Source organism: Pongo abelii, chromosome 10 (assembly GCF_028885655.2).
Source record: "Pongo abelii isolate AG06213 chromosome 10, NHGRI_mPonAbe1-v2.0_pri, whole genome shotgun sequence".
Classification (NCBI taxonomy): Eukaryota; Metazoa; Chordata; class Mammalia; order Primates; family Hominidae; genus Pongo; species Pongo abelii.
This window is the reverse complement of record NC_071995.2, coordinates 84,494,105-84,514,248: the sequence shown is the minus strand read 5'-3', so window position 1 is coordinate 84,514,248 and position 20,144 is coordinate 84,494,105. Positions and strand designations below refer to the sequence as shown.

The following is a 20,144-nucleotide window of genomic DNA, read 5'->3' as shown; positions in this document are numbered from 1 at the left end:
TGTCCAAGTGTTCTCATTGTTCAGTTCCCACCTATGAGTGAGAACATGCAGTATTTGGTTTTTTGTCCCTGCGATAGTTTGCTAAGAATGATGGTTTCTAGCTTCATCCGTGTCCCTACAAAAGACATGAACTCACCCTTTTTTATGGCTGCATAGTATTCGATGGTGTATATGTGACATATTTTCTTAGTCCAGTCTATCATTGATGGACATTTGGGTTTGTTCCAAGTCATTGCTATTGTGAAAGTTTCTATATCTATCCTGAAAACACACACACACACACACACACCCCTTTATCTCCTGTAGCAAACTTAACCCATAAGTAGTCTTATCCTGTAAGTAGCTGAATTTTGCTACAGCAGATAAGGGTGTGTGTGTGTGTGTGTGTGTGTGTGTGTTGTTTTTTGTTTTTCAGGATAGATACAGAAACTTTCAGATCATGTATGTCGTACTTGAGCTGAGAATTTGAAACCATGAGCTCATCCTTTTCTGTACCCACTTTGTCCAGAACAATTAGGAGCAATCAGCTAATCTCATTTTACTTGTTAGTTTGAGAGAATGTCTTAAAATATCAAATACATGATCATCCAGAACGCTTCCTCTTGTGTTTGATTAGGAGATATTTTCAATGTATTTTGAATATTTCCATTGCATTCAATGGAGACATTTCACAGTTTTCTTGCCACATCACACCACAAAACATCAGTGTTCTCTTTACTACTAGAAATAGAGCCATTGGTACCTTTATATCTAACCAGATTAGAGCACCAATTCTAGAAAATCCCAGAATCAATTCAGAAAATTTATTCTGAAGAGTCTATTCTTCTAGAACCATTCCCAGTACCAAAATTTGTATCACTCAGCATTCTTTAGAGAAACAGACCCTATAGGTGTGTGTGTGTGTGTGTGTGTGTGTGTGTGTGTGTGGAGAGAGAGAGAGAGAGTGATTTTAAGAAATTGGTTCCTGATTGTAGGGCCTGGAAAGTTCAACATTTGTGAGGCGGGCCAGCAGGCTGGAAACTCAGCTAAGAGTTGACATTTAGCACAGACTGGCAGTCTGGAAACTGGGAAATGATTTCTAAGTTACAGTCTTGAGGCAGAATTCCTTCTTCTCTGGAAAACCTCGGTTTTTGCTTTTAAAATATTTGACTGACTAGATGAGGCAAATTAAGGATTATCTCTTTGCTTTAAATCAACTTAAAATAAATGTTAAGGTAGAGTTGTTTAAAGTAGGTATTAGTCCTATCTACAAAATATCTTCACATCTAGACTAGTATGTGACCAAAAAAAGACACGTTATTTGTCTTAATCTATCCAAATTGATGTGTAATATTCATCATCACAGAGTATTTACTTAGAAGTAAAATTGTGAGCTCAAAAAATGACCATATATTCAAATAGGTGTCACATGTGCTATTGCAAAGTCAAGCCAAAATTCTCATAGAAACACTATATTTGTCATGAGGAAAGCAATTGAGAGGGCAGCAATGGTCAGCAAAGGCTGATAACAACTCCAGAGATGGTTAAAGGAATGATGTATGATCTGATGAAATTATACCATCCATAAATGTGAAAATTTGTACATTAATGGTTATTATTGTTACTTGAATATTGCAATTAACAGGAGAAACACACTTTAATTATGCCAATTTGATTATCAAAGAAAACCTGGAAAAAGTTGAATTATCCTCTTTACTTTTGATCATAATTATTGAATGACATAATCTTTCTAATTGATTTTTTCAACTGTAATAGCAAATGAAGACTTAGAAAAATGTGAAAAGTGCATTGCCTTTCAGTAATCCCTGGTGTAATAAAAAAGGTGCTATCAACCCTATAATATTGTTAGGACCTTTCCATTTCCTTAATGCTTTCTTATTTTGGCATTTATTCCTCAAATTTATTGAGAGCTAAGTGGAAATTCCCAGTAATAAGCTGCAATTTAGACATGAAAAGGTGTCACCAAATGTCCTTCACAACCAAAATTCCAATCAAATGAAATCTTATTAAAATGAAATATTTAGCCTTCATTTTGAGATATATTAGGCATTTAAAGTACTAGTTAATTGCATAAATATGAACAAGGGGGTGCTGAGATCCTTTTGAGAATTATCACATTATACCATCAAAAGGAACATGATTTGCTGCCTGAATTTGTTTTCTATCTGAAACCACAAATAATGGCTTTGGAGGGAATACAAAAGGACTTAGAGAGTGAACTACAAGACTACCCATGTTTTTCCACAACTTCAGTACTCTCTTTGGTTTTTGGTTTTTGTTTTGCTTTCAAAGAAAATAATTGGATTTGTCATTTAAAATGTGGGGTTTATAAGTTTGCATATGAAGATGTTTTCAAAGGTAAAGAGCTTTTAAGAAATAAAAGATTTTCCAGTTTTCAGGTGCTCTTAGACTGTTTCCCTTATTTGCTAATAGGAAATCAGTAGCTTTAATTTTAACTTTTACTAAGAAGCACTACAATAGAAAAATTAAAAAAACTACAGTGTTCTTCAGTGTCATTCAATTTCCTGATTTTCCTAGTGCTCCTTGTTTTTGCTGTCACAATGCTAATTTAGTTTTGTATTTTTTTCAGCTTATTGTGATTTTTTTTTACAAGTTGAGGCTGCTACTGTACTATGAAGGGCTATAGGTTAGACATAAATATATTACATCTTGAGAATCCAGTTACCTTAATAAATAATTTATATCAAAATGTTTTAGGTGACATTTCACCAGCAACAAAATGTAAAAATAATTTTATGAGAAATTTAAGGTGTTTTGGGCAGAGTTCTCCTCTAAAATGGGTTGAGAAGTTGAAAAGCGATGCAGGAAGTCTAGTGTTCTCTTTGGAGTGTTAGTTTTCAAAAGGAAAAGACAGTAAAAATCAACCCTATTTGTAGAAATAAAGCAATATTTTATGAGTCTTAACCATAAAGGGAAAAAATTAAAATAGTCGCTTGACTTAAGTTTACAGAGAAAGTCATCAATTTCTAAAATACACTCCTCTATCTCCACATAAAACATAGCAAAACCTGTCTACTTACCCTAACCACTCTTATTTTAAAGCATATGCGTTATGATTGACTTAAAGGCATTATTTATAAACTTTTATTTATATTATTTATTTAAAATGTAGCATTTACTAAATTTATATCAATAACTTATCATAGGCTATTCAATATTCATTAAGTAATTTCATTATCATGGATTTTTAGTGACTTTTTTTCCCTTCCAATAAACTCAGATGAATCGAAAGTTCACAGCATCCCTTGCTCTTTATCAGCAGTTAGGGAGTTAACAAAATCATACTAGTTAACGAATTTTCCTTAAGGTCATAAATATAAAGTAAAATGCACAAATCAATTGTTCAAAATTCCAAAATATCACATCTAATACAACTTGTATAGAGTTATATGGAGGCTACATAATTTCTTATTTCTTTTGAACTTTAAAGTTCTAGGGATATTCCTCTAACGCATATGTTTCTGTATTCTAAATCTATTTCCAGCTTGTCTAGAGTGGGAACAGTGCCTAAGAATCTAAAGACCAAACTGGGACCACAGAGAGGGAATGAACATGTCCCTCCTGTTTGTCGGTTTTCTCTCATATTGCATGTATGTCCCATATGTTACACTCTGCTGCCCACAGGCAAGGAAGAAATAATGTTTATACTCCTGAGGGAATTTTAAATGCTGTTTCAAAGAATTTCTTTTGTATCCTGCCACCAAACTATCACAACATATGCAGTTCCAGTTCTATTTTCCCCACTAGAAAACCATCACTATGCTTGAGTGGATAATATAAACTCTATTCCCTTAAAATCACTAGAATTCTTAATCATTTCTCATCATCATTCTGGCTAGTTGTTTTATACTCCTATTTGAAAAATACTTTTCTAGTATAACTTGAGCAGAAAAATCATAGCAGAAAAGAAAAAGTCAATCTCTACTAAAAGGAATTTACTTTAAGACAGGCAAAGGCCCATCAGGTTCTTATCTCAGCAGGACACATATCTCATCCTCACTCTCAGTACACTTTGGATGTGAATGCTTTGGTCACCTCATCTAGGAACCATCAGATAAAATGGCCTTTTGGTGGCCATTTGATTTGTCAAGAGAATTTCCTCTTAATTCAAGAATATCTTTGAATATCTTGAGATAACTAATTATTGATTTGTATGAAATGTTTTTAGTGAAGCGCACCTTAGATAAACATCCAATCTTTAGTACGTTCAAGCCTAGAGCCCTGAAAAATGACATTTTTTTTTTTTGTTTTGCAGTTGGAAGGCAGGAAGGCACAATGCCTAACAGCCAAGTAGTAGTATTGTTGTCTGATTAGAACATTTTTTTTGTGCTTATTTGCCCGTTATAGGCCCTTTTTTAGTAACAATGAACTAGTCACTATAGAAAGGAAAGATTTATTATTATGTGACATTCTAGAAAAGGCAAATCTAAAAGGAAGGTAATTATACCAATAGTTGCCACATTCTTGGAGTAATGTGGGAAAAAAGGAGAGACTGCAAAGGGTAAGAAGACCCTGTTTCAGACAATGGAAATATTTCTCATTTTTATTTTGGTGGTGGTTACATTATTGTATAAGTTCATCAAGATTCAGTAAATTGTACACTTTAAAAGGGCTGAATTTTATGTTATATATTACCTAAATAAACAAAAAGGGAAGATTTGCAAAACATCAAACTCATAATAATGGAGGGCTCCAGCTGTGTGGAATTAAAATAGAGAAATATTAGACTAGATTGGGTGCATTCAGGGAGGTAGGGCTATAGTAGAGATTTGATCTTTATGATTTGTGATATATATCACCTAATAAAATAGTTGATAGAATGTCAGGAATCACATCCTGTGTTTTAAAAATTTAGTGTAAAAACCTCATATAGAGCATGAAAAAAAATGTGCAGAATGTGTTTATGCCTATACACTTTGAATTATCTCCTTAGATCTGTCTGGATTTTGGTTTGCCTTCTTAGCCCATTGTGCTCACTCCAGTAATACAATATATAGATTATTGATGGCTGCCAAGCTGGCCTACTAACACTATAGATTTGAGCTGGTACTGTACTCCTGTTCATTAATTTGAGGGAACAACAACAGCAGACTGTTTCTTATTCTTCCCTTCAGTTAGATGTAACTGGTCTTACAAACACAGGAAAGGCCTATTGCAGACTCTACTCATGATACACTTGAAACTACAGATTGTGCAGTCAAGTTGTTGACCCAAACAATGTGGAATATGGTTTTAGGCAAGACCTAAGCATGTATGCTTCTCCTGTGCAACTAGGGGTCGTGGTTGAGCATTGAACCTCCCATGATTAAAGATGAGTGCTCCTCACTCAAATATTTTTAGATTTTAGAGCTCAAGGGGAATAATTTGTCTATTAGGGATAATGAGCAATGTGTTTTACAGCTTGGTAAATTGGTGCGCTTGATTCTTCAATTAGTATGTAAACTTTTGTATCTGCAGCATTTACATTTAATGTTTAGCCCATAGGTTTCTGAATCTGAAAGGGTCACAACAATTCTCTGAAAGCCACGAACACCATGTGGATGATTTAAACTCAGTGAGTGACCTCAGCATGTCAGTTATTAATTGATATGAACACATTTGCCTTTTGGGGATGTGGCTTTGGGATTGGTGCTAGCTTGGACATGGGTTCATTGTTTATAATACCTGCATTTGTGCTTTAAAAAAGGATCTAGAAATTTCACATATGGTGACATGTCAAATATGTCACAGTAGGTATGGTATTGGTACCTTATGGTTGGAAGGCAGTAGTGTCAGGCTGATTGGTCTGTCCAACAGGTACCTCTTCTTTGAGACCTTTCTTTATCCTTCTCTCTGCTACAAGCCTGAGTCCTTTGGCCATAGCTAAATGATTTCATTCTTTTCAAATCATCTATGTTGAGCCAATCAGGCTTTGTCTTACTAATTTTATATGTTGAAAATAGATATCAAGACTGCATGATTATCTGCTAAGTCTCCTTAATGCCATTTTTTTTTTTCTGGGGTGGGGAGGGGAAATTGTATATTGTATTTAACATACCGCCTGTTAAATTTTCCTGAGCAACTCTCATCTCTTTGCCTAAGAAATGTGTTTGCTTATTTGGTCCTGCATTTTGTAAAATACTTGTGTTCTTACAATAAAAGTTGTTTGATGGAGAAAGATAAAATAGAGAAATATTAGAGAGAATCTTTAAGATAATTTAATTATGTAATTTAAGTTGGCATATGGATTCAAATTTTTCAATCTGCAGTTAATTGCTGATTTCAAGTCAAAGTAAAGATGTCACATATATGTTTAAGTGATATTTGGTCATCAGTGAGTATCTACAATTAGAATGGGGCAGAATTAGATCATGTTTGAAACTATATGCTCTTTTTTGTTTGTTATCATTGTTTGTTTTTAAAGAGCATATGCTTATGTGTATATCTACAGAGAACCTGAAAGACTATGCTCCCAAGACTTGCTAAATGCTAATTACTCACAAAAGTCTCATTCAGAATAATGAGAGAATTTTAAAATACAAGTGCTAAACTGTTCTCAATAAACTTTGGGAATTGCCTACGATGCATCAGACATATTTTGTGTATACCGTATATATTATCCCTATTTTTAAAAATGATGAAAAGGTTAAATTACTTACCAAAATGAAGATAGTAAATATAAGAAGTAAAGCTGTACTACCTACACGGAGTAAAGACAAGCAAGTAAGGAAATAACAGTGAATACAGTCACACAAAAGGAGGAAAAGAGTGTCAAAAGACAAAATTATAACAAATTTTGTTTAAAAATCTAATTGGCTTTTATTTGTTATTCCAGAGTTGGGCAAACCACATTCTATAAATTATAATGAGTGTTCCAATGAGCTGAGCAGGGGAAGCTGGCTTTATGGGCAGAAAAGGGCTGAAGAGACAGAAACAGGAAAAGAAAGTAGATTGGTGATTTCAAAGTGACTTTCCTTACAGCGTTAAGACAGAGTGGGAACTATTTTTGTTATGTTGATGTAGGCTGACGGGAATATCCAGATTTTTTTCTGAAAACTGGCCCATTTTAAAGTTCAGCTTGATTATATGTACTTAGCACAAATTACTGCATTCTGTTTGGTCTGGTCTTCAGGAGCCTAGTGCAGGAGGCTGGTCCAAAACAATGTCCTCCCATAGTTTTGTTTATTTGTTTGTTTGTTAACAGGAGAAAAAGAAATAAGGAAGGAACAGTGTAGGAAAGAAGAAAACAAAAATAAAAGAAACCAACAAAGAGAGAAAGGAAAGGAGAATGGAAGGAAGAGAAAAAAAAAGAAAATGTAATAATTTATTCAACAAACTAAGTAATGTATATCCAGTTGACTTCAAAACTAATAACCCTTTCCACCCCTCTCTGTAGCCTCACAGCAAGAGGTGACCCAAGAATGATACACAGAAATCATTAAAATTTCAAGAAAAGAAGACAAAGGAGTATAAAAACTGTAAAAGTTAATTGTTGCATGTAAAAATTCTTAGAATAATGTTGTGGCACATAGTAAATAAAAGTAAAAGCTTTTTTTTTTTTAAATAGAGTCTCACTTAGTCACCCAGGCTGGAGTGCAGCACGCAATCTCAGCTCACTGCAACCTCTGCCTCCCAGGTTCAAGTGATTCTCCTGCCTCAGCCTCCCTAGTACCTGGAATTATAGGCAGCCGCCACCATGCCCAGCTAATTTTTGTATTTTTAGTAGAGACCAAAAACTTGTTTTAATTGATTAGTAATTATAGTAAGAAAAAGAAATGGAATATCATTTTCTAAATGTCAAAAAAATCAATGCTACAACAAAATACCTAATAAAAATTGATTAGTGATTAGTGAATGGTGAAAAGAGGAGAATTCACATTTGTGTGTCTGAAAGCGTGATCTCTATATGAATATACACATGAAATACACACAGACCACCAAATCATTGTTCTCTTCAATATTTTTAAATGGCTTGATGGAATGATTTGATAACTGATATATGTGGAATTTTGTCCCCCCAAATAATATGTTGAAGCCCAAACTCTCAATGTGATTTTATTAGAAGACAAAGCTCTTAGCAGATAATTAGGTTTAAATGAGGTCATAGAGGGGATCTTAAGTTGATAGAATTTAGGGCTTTATAAGAAGAACGAGTGAGAGAGATTTCTCTCTCTTTTTGCATGCATACAGCATGGTAAGGTCAAGCCAGTATGTAAGTCAGAAGGCCACCGTCTACAAGCCAGGGAAAGAGATTTCACCAGGAACCAAATTGGTCAGTCCCTTGATTTTGGAATTCCCAGCCTCTAGAACTGGGGGAGATAAATTTCTGTTGTTTACGCCACTCAGTTTATGATATTCTTGTTATGGTAGCCTGAGCTAATTAAAACAATGGCAAATTGATCAAACTAATTGCTATTTCTAGTAAGTTCTGTATCTGCATCAGATAGTTTGCTGGATACTAGAAATAAACTATGTATTTTAATTATCATAAAAATGTATGAGATTGGTATTATTTTTATCCTTTTCTCAGATTAAGAAACTGAAGCATAGGCGAGATTAAATAACTAGCTCAAGTTACAGGGCTAATATGTAACAGAGCCAGTCCTCAGTTCTTGCATTTTGAGATCTGTATTTTTTTCTAAATAGTTTCTTCTGAAGATGGAAACATAGGCTGAGTACATTGAAAGATACAGATCCTTTCCAGAACAAACAAAATATCAAAAACAAACACAATAATGTGAAAAATATAGGAGAGAAATGCAAAGTGTATAAAGAAAATATATGTGAAAACATAAAGCATGAGTTCCACAGAATGAAAATCAGGAATCTACTTTTACCAAGTAGTATAGCCTGGCAAAACTGAACATGATGAAGAAAAATGGTAACAATGCCTAAGAGTACAGTTTTTTATAGTACTGTGTAATCAGAATAGACCCCAGAGATAACCCCAGCACAAACCTAAACTACCCCATTTGAAAAGCTGTTCCATTCTAATGTGTAGATATATAGTGCTGGGTCTGGAAGTTGCAGAGATAATTTTCTAGGAGATCTATGTATCCCTAACTCAGATAAAATCAGTAACTGTCTACATGATGGTGAGGATTTAGATAATCCTGTAGCTGTCACTGGTATATATCATGACCATACTAACTTCCTTCTTCATATTTTATAAAAATGCACTGTTTGATATACTCTATTGCTATTTATGGCTGCCTTTATGTCAATCTAAGCTATTATTGACTTTTGTCAACAGAGTGGTCATGCAGAAAGAAAGGAAGAACAAAATGGAGGAAAGAAATAAAGGAGAAAACTAAATAGGAAGAGAGAATAGGAAGAAAATGAGTAAAGAGAAGAAGAAAGAAGAAAGGAAGGAAGGAAGAGAGAGGAAAGCAAGTAGGAAGGGAGAGGGAAGAAGACAAATGGATAGGGATATAACAGGCAAGACAGAATGGGAAAGGTGGGATTTACCATTAGCACATGTGAACAAGCTTCAGGGAATTTTAGTCAAAAACAAATGTAAACTTATTACCATGAATCTAATAAGAATTCAGCTGCATTTGTTGAAATATAGAGTTCAAATTAAGAAAGTTGTTAATCACGATGTATTTAATTTTGCACATAACCTGCTTTATTTGAAAACAGCCCCGACACAAGGTAGACTATGATGATGAGAGTCAAAAGAGAGAAGAGAAAAAAATGAGAATGATTAGCCCAGTGAAACAAAGACAGAAGAGAAAAATGAAAGCTATCTTCAAATATTTAAGGAATATAAAATGTTGATATTCACAGTAATCATTTTATTCAATGTCCAAGAGGATGGGGAAGACAAATTTCAACTTAGAAAATTAGATATTAGAAAATCAATATTAGAAAAGTATTTTAATATATAATTATTATGCAAAATTTAGTACAATGCAGTAGATATGGTGTTATTAGCATTTAAAAAATATTCAAACAGTGGTTGGTTAAACTATAGAGGAAATGATCTAACTCAATTATGAGAATATAACTGATAAAAATAATATTAAAGTATTATTGGAAAGTTCAGAAGGGTTTAAAAATATATATTTTAAAAGAAAAATAATCCATAACACATCAATCAAAATCAATTGAAAAATTGAATGCTGAAAAGAAAAGAGACCTATTGCTTTTATTTGCTGAAACAAAAAACATGAGCAAAATTTTAAACATTTGGTTTGGTTGAAAAATTTTATTCCACAATTTATTTCTTTGTCTGTAAAACTTTAGATGACTCTGATATTCATACTAAAAGTGATGTTTTTCATAATGGAAGTTCATGATAGATAGATGTAGAATTGCTTACGTAAGTTGTTTAAATTTGCATTGTATAGGTTCATATACTTAGGATCCTTGAGCACTCATTATTTCAAAGATTCCCTAGAAAAGTTGTTTGTAATATTGATTACTACAATGAATAGTTTTATATACCATATAGTTTAATATGCTGATTGACTGCTTATCTGTTGAATTTTTTCCAAGTACTTCCACTTCTTACCCCAAAGTATACCATAATTCTATGTCTCCTTCAGATTTTATATTGACATCAGTATCAACTCTGGGCTAAATGTTGTTACCATAAAAATAGACTTTAATCTAGAAACAGGTTGTATTAGTTTGTTTTCATGCTGCTAAAAAAGACATACCCAAAACTGAGAACAAAAAGAGGTTTAATTGGACTTATAGTTCCACATGGCTGGGGAGGCCTCAGAATCATGGCAGGAGGCAAAAGGCAATTCTTACATGGCAGCAGCAAGAGAAAAATGAGGAAGAAGAAAACACGGAAACACCTAATTAACTGATACGATCTCATGAGACTTATTCACTGTCATGAGAATAGCATGGGAAAAACTGGCCCCCATGATTCTATTACCTCCCCCTGGGTCCCTCTTGCAACATGTGGGAATTCTGGGAGAAAAAATTCAAGTTGAGACTCGGGTGGGGACGCAGCCAAACCATATCATTCCATCCCAGCCCCTCCAAATCTCATGTCCTCACATTTGAAAACCAATCATGCCTTCTCAACAGTCCCCCAAAGGTTTAACTCATTTCAACATTAACCCAAAAGTCCACAGTCCAAAGTCTCATCTGAGACAATGCAAGTCCCTTCTGCCTATGAGCCTGAAAATCAAAAGCAAGCTAGTTATTTCCTAGATACAATGGGGGTACAGGTATTGAGTAAATACAGCCATTGGGAGAAATTGGCCAAAGCAAAGGGGTAAGAGGGCCCATGCTAGTGTGAAATCCAGCAGGGCAGTCAAATCTTAGAGCTCCAAAATGATTTCCTTTGACTCCAGGTCTCACATCCAGGTCATGCTGATGCAAGAGGTGGGTTCCCATAGTCTTGGGTGGCTCTGCCCCTGTGTCTTTACAAGGTACAGCCTCCCTCCTGACTGCTCTCATGGGCTGGCATTCAGTGTCTGAGGCTTTTCCAGGTGCACGGTGCAAGCTGTCTGTGTATCTGCCACTCTAGGGTCTGAAGGATAGTGGCTGCTTCTTCTTACAGCTCCATTAGGCAGTGCCCCAGAAAGGACTCTGTGTGGGGATCCGACCCCGTATTTCCCTTCTGCACTGCCCTAGCAGAGGTTCTCCATGAGGGCCCCACCACTGCAGCAAACTTTTGCCTGGGCATCCAAGCATTTCCATACATCTTGTGAAATCTAGGCAGAGGTTCCCAAACCTCAATTCTTGACTTCTGTGCACCCACAGGCTCAACACCATGTGAAAGCTGCCAAGGCTTGGGGCTTCCACCCTCTAAACCCAGAGCCCAAACTCTACATTGGCCCCTTTCAGCCATGGCTGGAGCAGCAGGAACACAGGGCACCAAGTCCCTAGGGTGCACACAGCACAGGGACCCTGGCCTGGCCCACCAAACTGTTTTTTCCTCCTGGGCCTCTGGGCCTGTGATGGGAGCGGCTGCCGTGAAAGTCACTGACATGGCCTGGAGACATTTTCCCCATGCTGTTGGGGATTAACATTAGTCTCTTTGCTACTTACGCAAATTCCTGCAGCCAGCTTGAATTTCTCCTCAAAAAATGGGGTTTTCTTTTCTACTGCATTGCCAGGCTACAAATATTCTGAAATTTTATGCTCTGTTTCCCTTTGAAAATGGAATGCTTTCAACAGCACCCAAGTCACTTTTGAAGGCTTTGCTCCTTAGAAATTTCTTCTGCCAGTTACCCTAAATCATCTCTGTCAAGTTCAAATTTCCACAAATCTCTAGGGCAGGGGCAAAATGCTGCCAGTCTCTTTGCTAAAACATAACAAGAGTCACATAACAAGAGTCACCTCTGCTCCAGTCCCCAACAAGTTCCTCATCTGCATCTGAGACCATCTCAGCCTAGACTTGTTCATATCACTATTTCTGTCAAAGCTGATCAGCAAGTCTCTAGGAAGTTCCAAACTTTCCCACATTTTCTTGTCTTCTTCTGACCCCTCCAAACTGTTCCAACCTCTGCCTATTACCCAGTTCCAAAGTTGCTTCCACATTTTCAGTTATCTTTTCAGCAACATCCCACTACTGGTACCAACATACTGTATTAGTTTGTTTTCACACTGCTGATAAAGACATACCCAAAACTGGGAACCAAAAGAAGTTTAATTGGACTTACAGTTCCACATGGCTGGGGAGGCCTCAGAATCACAGTGGGAGGCGAAAGGCACTTCTTACATGGCAGTGGCATGAGAAAAATGAGGAAGAAGCAAAAGCAGAAATCCCTGATAAACCCATCAGATCTCATGAGATGTATTCAGTATCACTAGAATAGCACAAGAAAGACCAGCCACCATGATTTAATTACCTCCTCCTAGGTCCCTCCCACAACATGTGGGAATTCTGGAAGATACAATTCAAGTTGAGATTTGGCTGGAGACACAGCCAAACCATATCACAGGTATAATCTGAAAATGTGAATAGAAACGTATTGAAAAAAGCAAATAGCAGGCAAATAGGTTGAATCTAAAGATTCAGGAGAAAATAAGAAAGCAGAATCTTATAAAGGTGAAATCATAAAGATCACAGCAGAGTTGACGGGCATTGGTCAAGAAGATAGGGATCTATGAGTCAAATAAGCTAGGCATTATTGAGAAACATACTGGCCAAAAAATTAAAAAGCTGAGGACATGACTGGTAATGAAATGACAAGCTAATTTTTATATTAATATGAGTATCTTAAGATTAATTTAATGATTTCATAACGAGAGTTTTAAATGTGTTTCTCCCTGCACCCAAATCTAAAGGCAAGCAGTCGTTAGCTTAACTAATCACCACAATGGGATCAGCAGGAATCTCTGATTAAGGAAGAACAGTTTGGGAGGAAGATTTCTGCAGACTTACTTAACTACAAATAAAACCAGTAACAATAAAAATGTGATGAATAAACAAAATGTGGTAGGGCAAGAAATGTCATTTTAATCTTCTGAGAATAGTAAAAGCAGAGAGGAGAAAAAAGTCAACATTCTGCTTACAATTAAATTCTCAGCATAAATGTGAACATCCATGCCCTCAGTCAAGGATTATAGAGATTACAAATGCTCCACCCAGCCAATATGCTCTATGCAAATTATCAAATTAATCTTCTATCAATGTATTTATTATAATTTCATTTTATTTTCATATTCTCACATCATCATAAAAAATGTGAAATTATTTTTCAATGATAAGTAAAATCAGCCGGGCGCGGCAGCTCATGCCTGTAATCCCAGCACTTAGGGAGGCCAAGGCGGGCGGATCACAAGGTCAGGAGATCAAGACCATCCTGGCTAACATGGTGAAACCCTGTCTCTACCAAAAATACAAAAAATTTGCCAGGCGTGGTGGTGGGTGCCTGTAGTCCCAGCTACTCGGGAGGCTGTGGCACGAGAATGGTGTGAACCCAAGAGGCGGACCTTGCAGTGAGCCAATATTGTGCCACTGCACTCCAGCCTGGGTAACAGAGTGAGACTCTGTCTCAAAAAAAAGTAAAATCAACTTCTACATTATTAGTAGTAAATGAATATATATTTGAATGCCTATCCCTAATAGGCTAGAATTTTTATTTAATTTTAAATTATAAATCCCGTCTTGTGGGCTAATCACAATATAAGTATCTGTCCTTATAATCATGAAATGCAAAGCTAAGATTCATATGGAAATGATTAGTAGAAAGAGATATAATCCAAAATATATTATATTAGACACTGTAATCACAGGATTTGTTTCTGCAAATCCCTTTTCAGCATAGTGATTATTTTATGAGTAATACTTTACTTTTTCTCCATAAATCCTTTTAGCATATGTATTATATTAAATATAGGGTGTTGGTGACATAGAGAATAAATCACTCATTTTACGATTTCTAGATGTATAAAAAGTTTATTCCTCACCTCTATTTCTTAGATATTGGGTGAAATCTAATAATTATTAAGATATTTCTGTTCTAGTTTGCAAGCTTACTTGAAAAAATTTCTGTGAATGTTTTGAGTTCATTTTCAAAATTTTTTGTTTATGTACACATTGAAAATTGTTCTTGTTATTCTATTAAATGTTTTCTACATCACTTATGGTTAAAGATAGTGAAAACACGTCATACGTCTTTAGAAATATCATGGATTAGTGTGAGAATATCGTAGGGAAGGTAATCCCATCATAATATCTATTTTCATACTGAGTATCATCATTACTTTCTCAATTAGACTGCCCAATTGCCTTTCATTTCACTTGCATCCTCTGCTCTGTTGCTGAGAATTTCCCAGTAGCTGTAATCTTCTGCTAAGACCTACACTTAGCATAAATGTTTTTTGAGAGAGTTGCAGGTCAATTTCATTTATTAGTAAGCTGGTATTCTGACACAAATTTTACCAACCAAAGCACATAAGGAGAAGAACAGACAGTGAAATGGCAATGGGTCAGATACACTGACCTGCTTCTTCACTGTTTACTGTTATCTCTTTGAGTTTGGGGAAATTACATAACTTTAAACGGTGCTTGCTACATAGTAAGCTTTTGATACACATTCCTTAATTTAGTAAATTAATAAACTGTCACTTAATACGTAAGAAATATGATCTCTTCTTACCACTTCAGTACATACGAGATAAGAAAAATAAAACAGCAAATATAATTTGACCTCACCCTAAAAAAGGATTATATAGAACACACTATATAATATCATCAATATTTTAATGTCATTGTTAAAATTCACAACATATAAGAAATTATCCTTATTTATAAAAAATCAGAATATCCTTAAACTATTAAAGGAGAAAACACACAGGCATGCCATTAATGTAATGGATATATTTTTATTTATTATTTTTAATATTCCTTCCAATGATTGACATGTACATATTTTACTTTATGATAAATATCTATAGAGTCAAATTGCCAGATAGGTTTCTGAATATATAGGGATATATAAGATGAGGAGCTCACAAAAATTGTATGCAAAACAGAAAAAATAGCTAATTACATTTTGGTAAGTATTGGGACATATGTATGCACAGGGACTCCCTTACATATGCGAAGGTTACACAAAATAAGAGTTTGGGAAGGTGTACAAGACTATGTTTGTGCTGAATCCTGAATTGGATTATCAGTAACCCAGGTCAACAAGGTTGCAAAGCAATGGAGTAGTGAAATAAAGAATGTTCCAGAAAGAATATACAATCCTGTATGGAAATGTACAAGAGCTCACACTATTTAGGCCTATATGAAATGTGAATAAGTTTGAGAAAGTGATGAGAGATTAAGTTTGAGAAACAAGCTAGAGAAGTCATGGAGAATGTATTAGGTTAGATTAAAGCAGTGATTCTCAAAGTTTCGTTCCAGGATCAGCTATATAGGCATCACCAGGAAACTTGCTAGAATTGCACCTTGCCAGGGTTCACCCAAAACTACTGCATAAGAGACTCTGGAAAAAATCCCAGAAAAGTATTTGTTTTTCTTTGTTTGTTTGTTTTGAGACGGAGTCTCCCTTTGTCGCCAGGCTGGAGTGCAGTGGCGTGATATTGGCTCACTGCAAGCTCTGCCTCCCGGGTTCGTGCCATTCTCCTTTCTCAGCCTCCCGAGTAGCTGGAACTACAGGCGTTCGCCACCACGCCCGGCTAATTTTTTTTTTTTTTTTTTTTTGTATTTTTAGTAGAGACGGGGTTTCACCATGTTAGCCAGGATGGTCTCGATCTCCTGACCTCGTGATCCGCCCTCCTCGGCCTCCCAAAGTGCTGGGATTACAGGCATGAACTACCGCGCCTGGCCAAAATTATTTAGGTGATTCTGATACCCATTAAAGTTTGAGAACTACTACACTAAAATGTTTGGTATACGTTTGACATTACAAAGCCACCTACTTAGAAATCTGAGAGAGAATCTTGAATATGTAAACTCTAGAATAATCCTTTGGCAGATTCACCAGAAGAAGACATAAATAAAAACAAAAGAATGAATTTAATAATATTTCATTGGTCCATGTGAAAACTGATGAGGTTCTGAAATAATGTACTAAATAGATTTAGATAGAGGATTGAGTGGATTTAAGAGAAATTTAGGATGTAAAAGCAATGTTTGAACAGGCAGACAGAAGGATAAGGTAAAGGAAGGAATTTTAATTGATTTCTAGTGTTCTAGCCTTGCAAACTAAGTAGACCAGTCATATTATTAAGGCAATTATTTAATATATATACTCTCAGGTACTATTTGCATATATCATCAATTTACATATTCTTTTTTACAAAGACTTCAAAAACTTGATTATATCATAAATTTATATACATTCTTTGATTTAAGGCAGAAGTATCTACAATAATTTAGGTGACAACTGAGTTTCTCATTTATAGAAATTTATGCTATACATGGCAATTCTATTTATCAGCAGATATATCTTGAAATCATTTTTGTGGACATTCTCATATAGAAATTTATGCTATACATGGCAATTCTATTTATCAGCAGATATATCTTGAAATCATTTTTGGTGACAAATGAAAGTGATTATTAATTTTTATATTCATTAATTACAAATACCAAGCAGGCTAAATGCTAAACTAACATTCTTTCAAAGTCACTGAACTAATGTGAGTTCTAAGCTTACTGAAAAAAATAAATATGAGTGAGTACCAAATAAGGCATTTTCTTCTTTATCTTTTGTTTCTAAAATAACAAATTTATTTTTACCTCTCAAACTTTTAAAATCAGTGATACCACTTTAATCCTAAGATGAAGTTTTATAAAGCTTGTTTTAATATCACTTCATTAAGAATGTTTTGATATTGGAATTACTAATGTTTTGACAATGAGTGGAGCTACATACTAGAGCCATAAAAATAGAAGAGAGCAATAAATGGTAGAACCTTAAATAATGCTTGGATTTCGACAATAGGAACAGGGGCACAAGTCAATGATAACACATGTATTAGTGATGTTCACCAAGTGCTAAAAATGCCATATGCATTATCACATTTAATCTTTCAGTAAGCCATTAATTAGGAGGCAATATTTATTATCTAAATTTTGCACATAACACAACAAAATTAAGGCTTCCATCACTTGCGCAATTCACACAACTGGTAAGATGAAAACAACTGGAGTTTGTATACAAATGTTTCTGCTTCTGAGTCCTTAACAACCATTTGTTATCGTCTTGCAAAAAAATAGAAAAAAGAGGTGACTAAGGAAGTACATACAGACTAAGGTGAATTCCGTGCAATAATAAAATCAAGGAAAATAGAAATATCAAAAATGAAGATGCATTTAATTCAGTTTTTTATTCTGTGTGTGTGTGTGTGTCTTTTTTGGTAAGAATAATCTACTTTTAATTTCACTGTAAAAAGCACAGATCATGGCATTTGGGGCATTTACTAAATACTGTGCTACTGGCTATTTTCCTTTCTGTATGTGAATGTGACAACATTGCGTTAGCTGGACACAGAATGACAATACTAGGTGTTAAAGACAGCACAGTTATATCACATGACAAGCAAGCTTGGACATAAAAAAGAGAGAAAGAAGGAAAAACCCAATACAATTCTAGAGATCATAAAACTATGTAGCTCTCAAAAATGAAATGTAAAGTCATGAATGCGAAAAAGACACATATAAGAAATATAAATGAAATCCCCATCCCTTTTTTTCAGTCCAAAACTGTATTTCCAAAAAATTTATCCCAGAATAACACATCCCACAGATACATTTATGTAAAATTTTGTTAAACTATATATTTCCCTATCAAATGAATAACAAAGTGTTCCACGGTTTGAAAACAACACTGGGGAAAGTCAAATAAAATATTGGATTACTATTTTTGAGCAAAAGTATATTTTTGGAAGTGCAAATAAATGTGATATATTTATAATTGTGGAAAATATTGTGTCTCATTGCGACCAATTCCTGCTGATCTGTTGCATATCATTTTTAAAATAAACATTTTGAATAAAAATAAAGTAGTTAATTGAAATATCCTTAAATGATTGTTCTATTATGGGCATTCCTGCTTGAGGTGTGATGATAATTATAACATTCAAATCAGCATTTCTAAAAATATATATCTCTTCATGTAGTAACTGACAAGAGTCATTGTTTTAGCAATCTGCAGAATATATAAATGTTCAATTATAATAAATATAGTTGCCCAATATGAAAATTGCTGATACAGAGTTGAATTAAGTGTTCTTAGTAATAAAAATCACTTTTAGGTGAGGGATAACAGGAAGCTCTTCTAAGAAATATATAAATCCCAGTTAGGTTATTCTGTCTCTTGCCAAGTGATTTAGCACTATGATCACAATTTAGCCCAGCCTGAACTGGAAGTCTCTTGCAGAACGTTAATTCTTGCATTAATGTAGATTTTGCTAGCTAAAATTTATCCCTGTGACAGTTTCATATTCAAAATTGTATATGCACGGCCCTGTATGCATATAATTTTATGATTGTACTTTAAAATGTAATGACTCTATAATTTTATACCTGGAAAAGTCATCAATGGCTTTAATAACTTTAATAAAGTTAATCATTAATATTCATTATTAAAAGGATTTATAGAATACACTGACTCAGAATACTTGGGTTTGGGACTCTGTCAGCAACATTAGAAGTGATCTCATTTTTGTTTTACTGTCACTAATCTAAAAAAATTAAGTGCTAATCATTAAAAAAAATAATATCTGTAAAGTGTTCTCTTTGCTCTGAGTTGAAACTCTAATTTATACCCTTAGCAAACTTACAGGATGTACAGACAACTGAATAAACACCATAATTCAAAAGTTAAATGAATGATAAATTATATTTGGCATATTTTAGCTCTAAGTGCTCTGGCTGAGTATAGATTCAGTATATGTAATTTATTTGTGAAAATAGTTTATTTCTGTATTATGTCTGTATCCCCCATTAAAATAAAAGAAAAAATGAGTTTTACCTGTTTTAAAAGCTGTTCTATCCCCAGTGACTAACAAAGACCTGGTATACTATATTTACTCAATATTTGTTAAAATGAAATAAAAATATAGAAATTTTATTGGACAATTATATCGGGTTAACACTGAACAAGTGTTTTCAGTATATTAATTTGGATATTATCCAATTATGTAGATGAAGAAATTTAGCTTGGTGAAAATAATATTCCCCAGATAAAACAAGTGGCTGAACCTATATTAATTTTTTTGGTTTCCGAGTAAAATAATAATTATGTCCATGATAATAGCAGCTGAGATATATATTACTAAGTGCCAGATCCTGTTCTCAGATTTGTACTCATATTACTTCATTCAATTCATATAACAACCTCCTGAGATAGGTAGAATATTACTCTAATTGTACCAGAGGAGATATTGAGGAAAGGTTCAAAAGAAATGTTATGGTAAGTAACCTCCTCATACTCACCACAGGCAGAGAGCTGAAGAGCTGGATTATAAAGCCAGTCTCGCTCAAGAGTTTTTAGCCACTCAACTTTACAGCTTTTCAAGATGTTCATTTCTGTTTATGAATAAGGTGATTGCTTTGTGGGTCTCTAAATTGTTACTGATTGTGGATAAAATAAATTCTAAGGGTGAGACTATCTGGAAATGTGGATTCATTCATCCAAAAAACATTTATGAAGTTTCAGAAGTATGATGTGACTGGGGTTGCAAATCACAAAGGTTGCTGAAATTCATGAGCC

The 20,144-nt window shown here is 34.5% G+C and overlaps 1 protein-coding gene across 8 annotated transcripts in view; it reads left to right on the top strand.

Moving 5' to 3' along the window:
* The window catches only part of MGAT4C (MGAT4 family member C), a 480,138-nt gene that overhangs the window by 253,459 nt on the left and 206,535 nt on the right, over positions 1–20,144 (top strand). For 2 of the 8 annotated variants that reach the window (XR_008512019.2, XR_008512017.2), the window contains one exon: positions 7,397–9,241. The exons of 5 other annotated variants lie outside the window; for them this stretch is intronic. The gene's annotated coding sequence lies outside the window, so the exon portion shown is untranslated. One more of the 8 variants, XR_008512018.2, reaches the window with a different exon arrangement.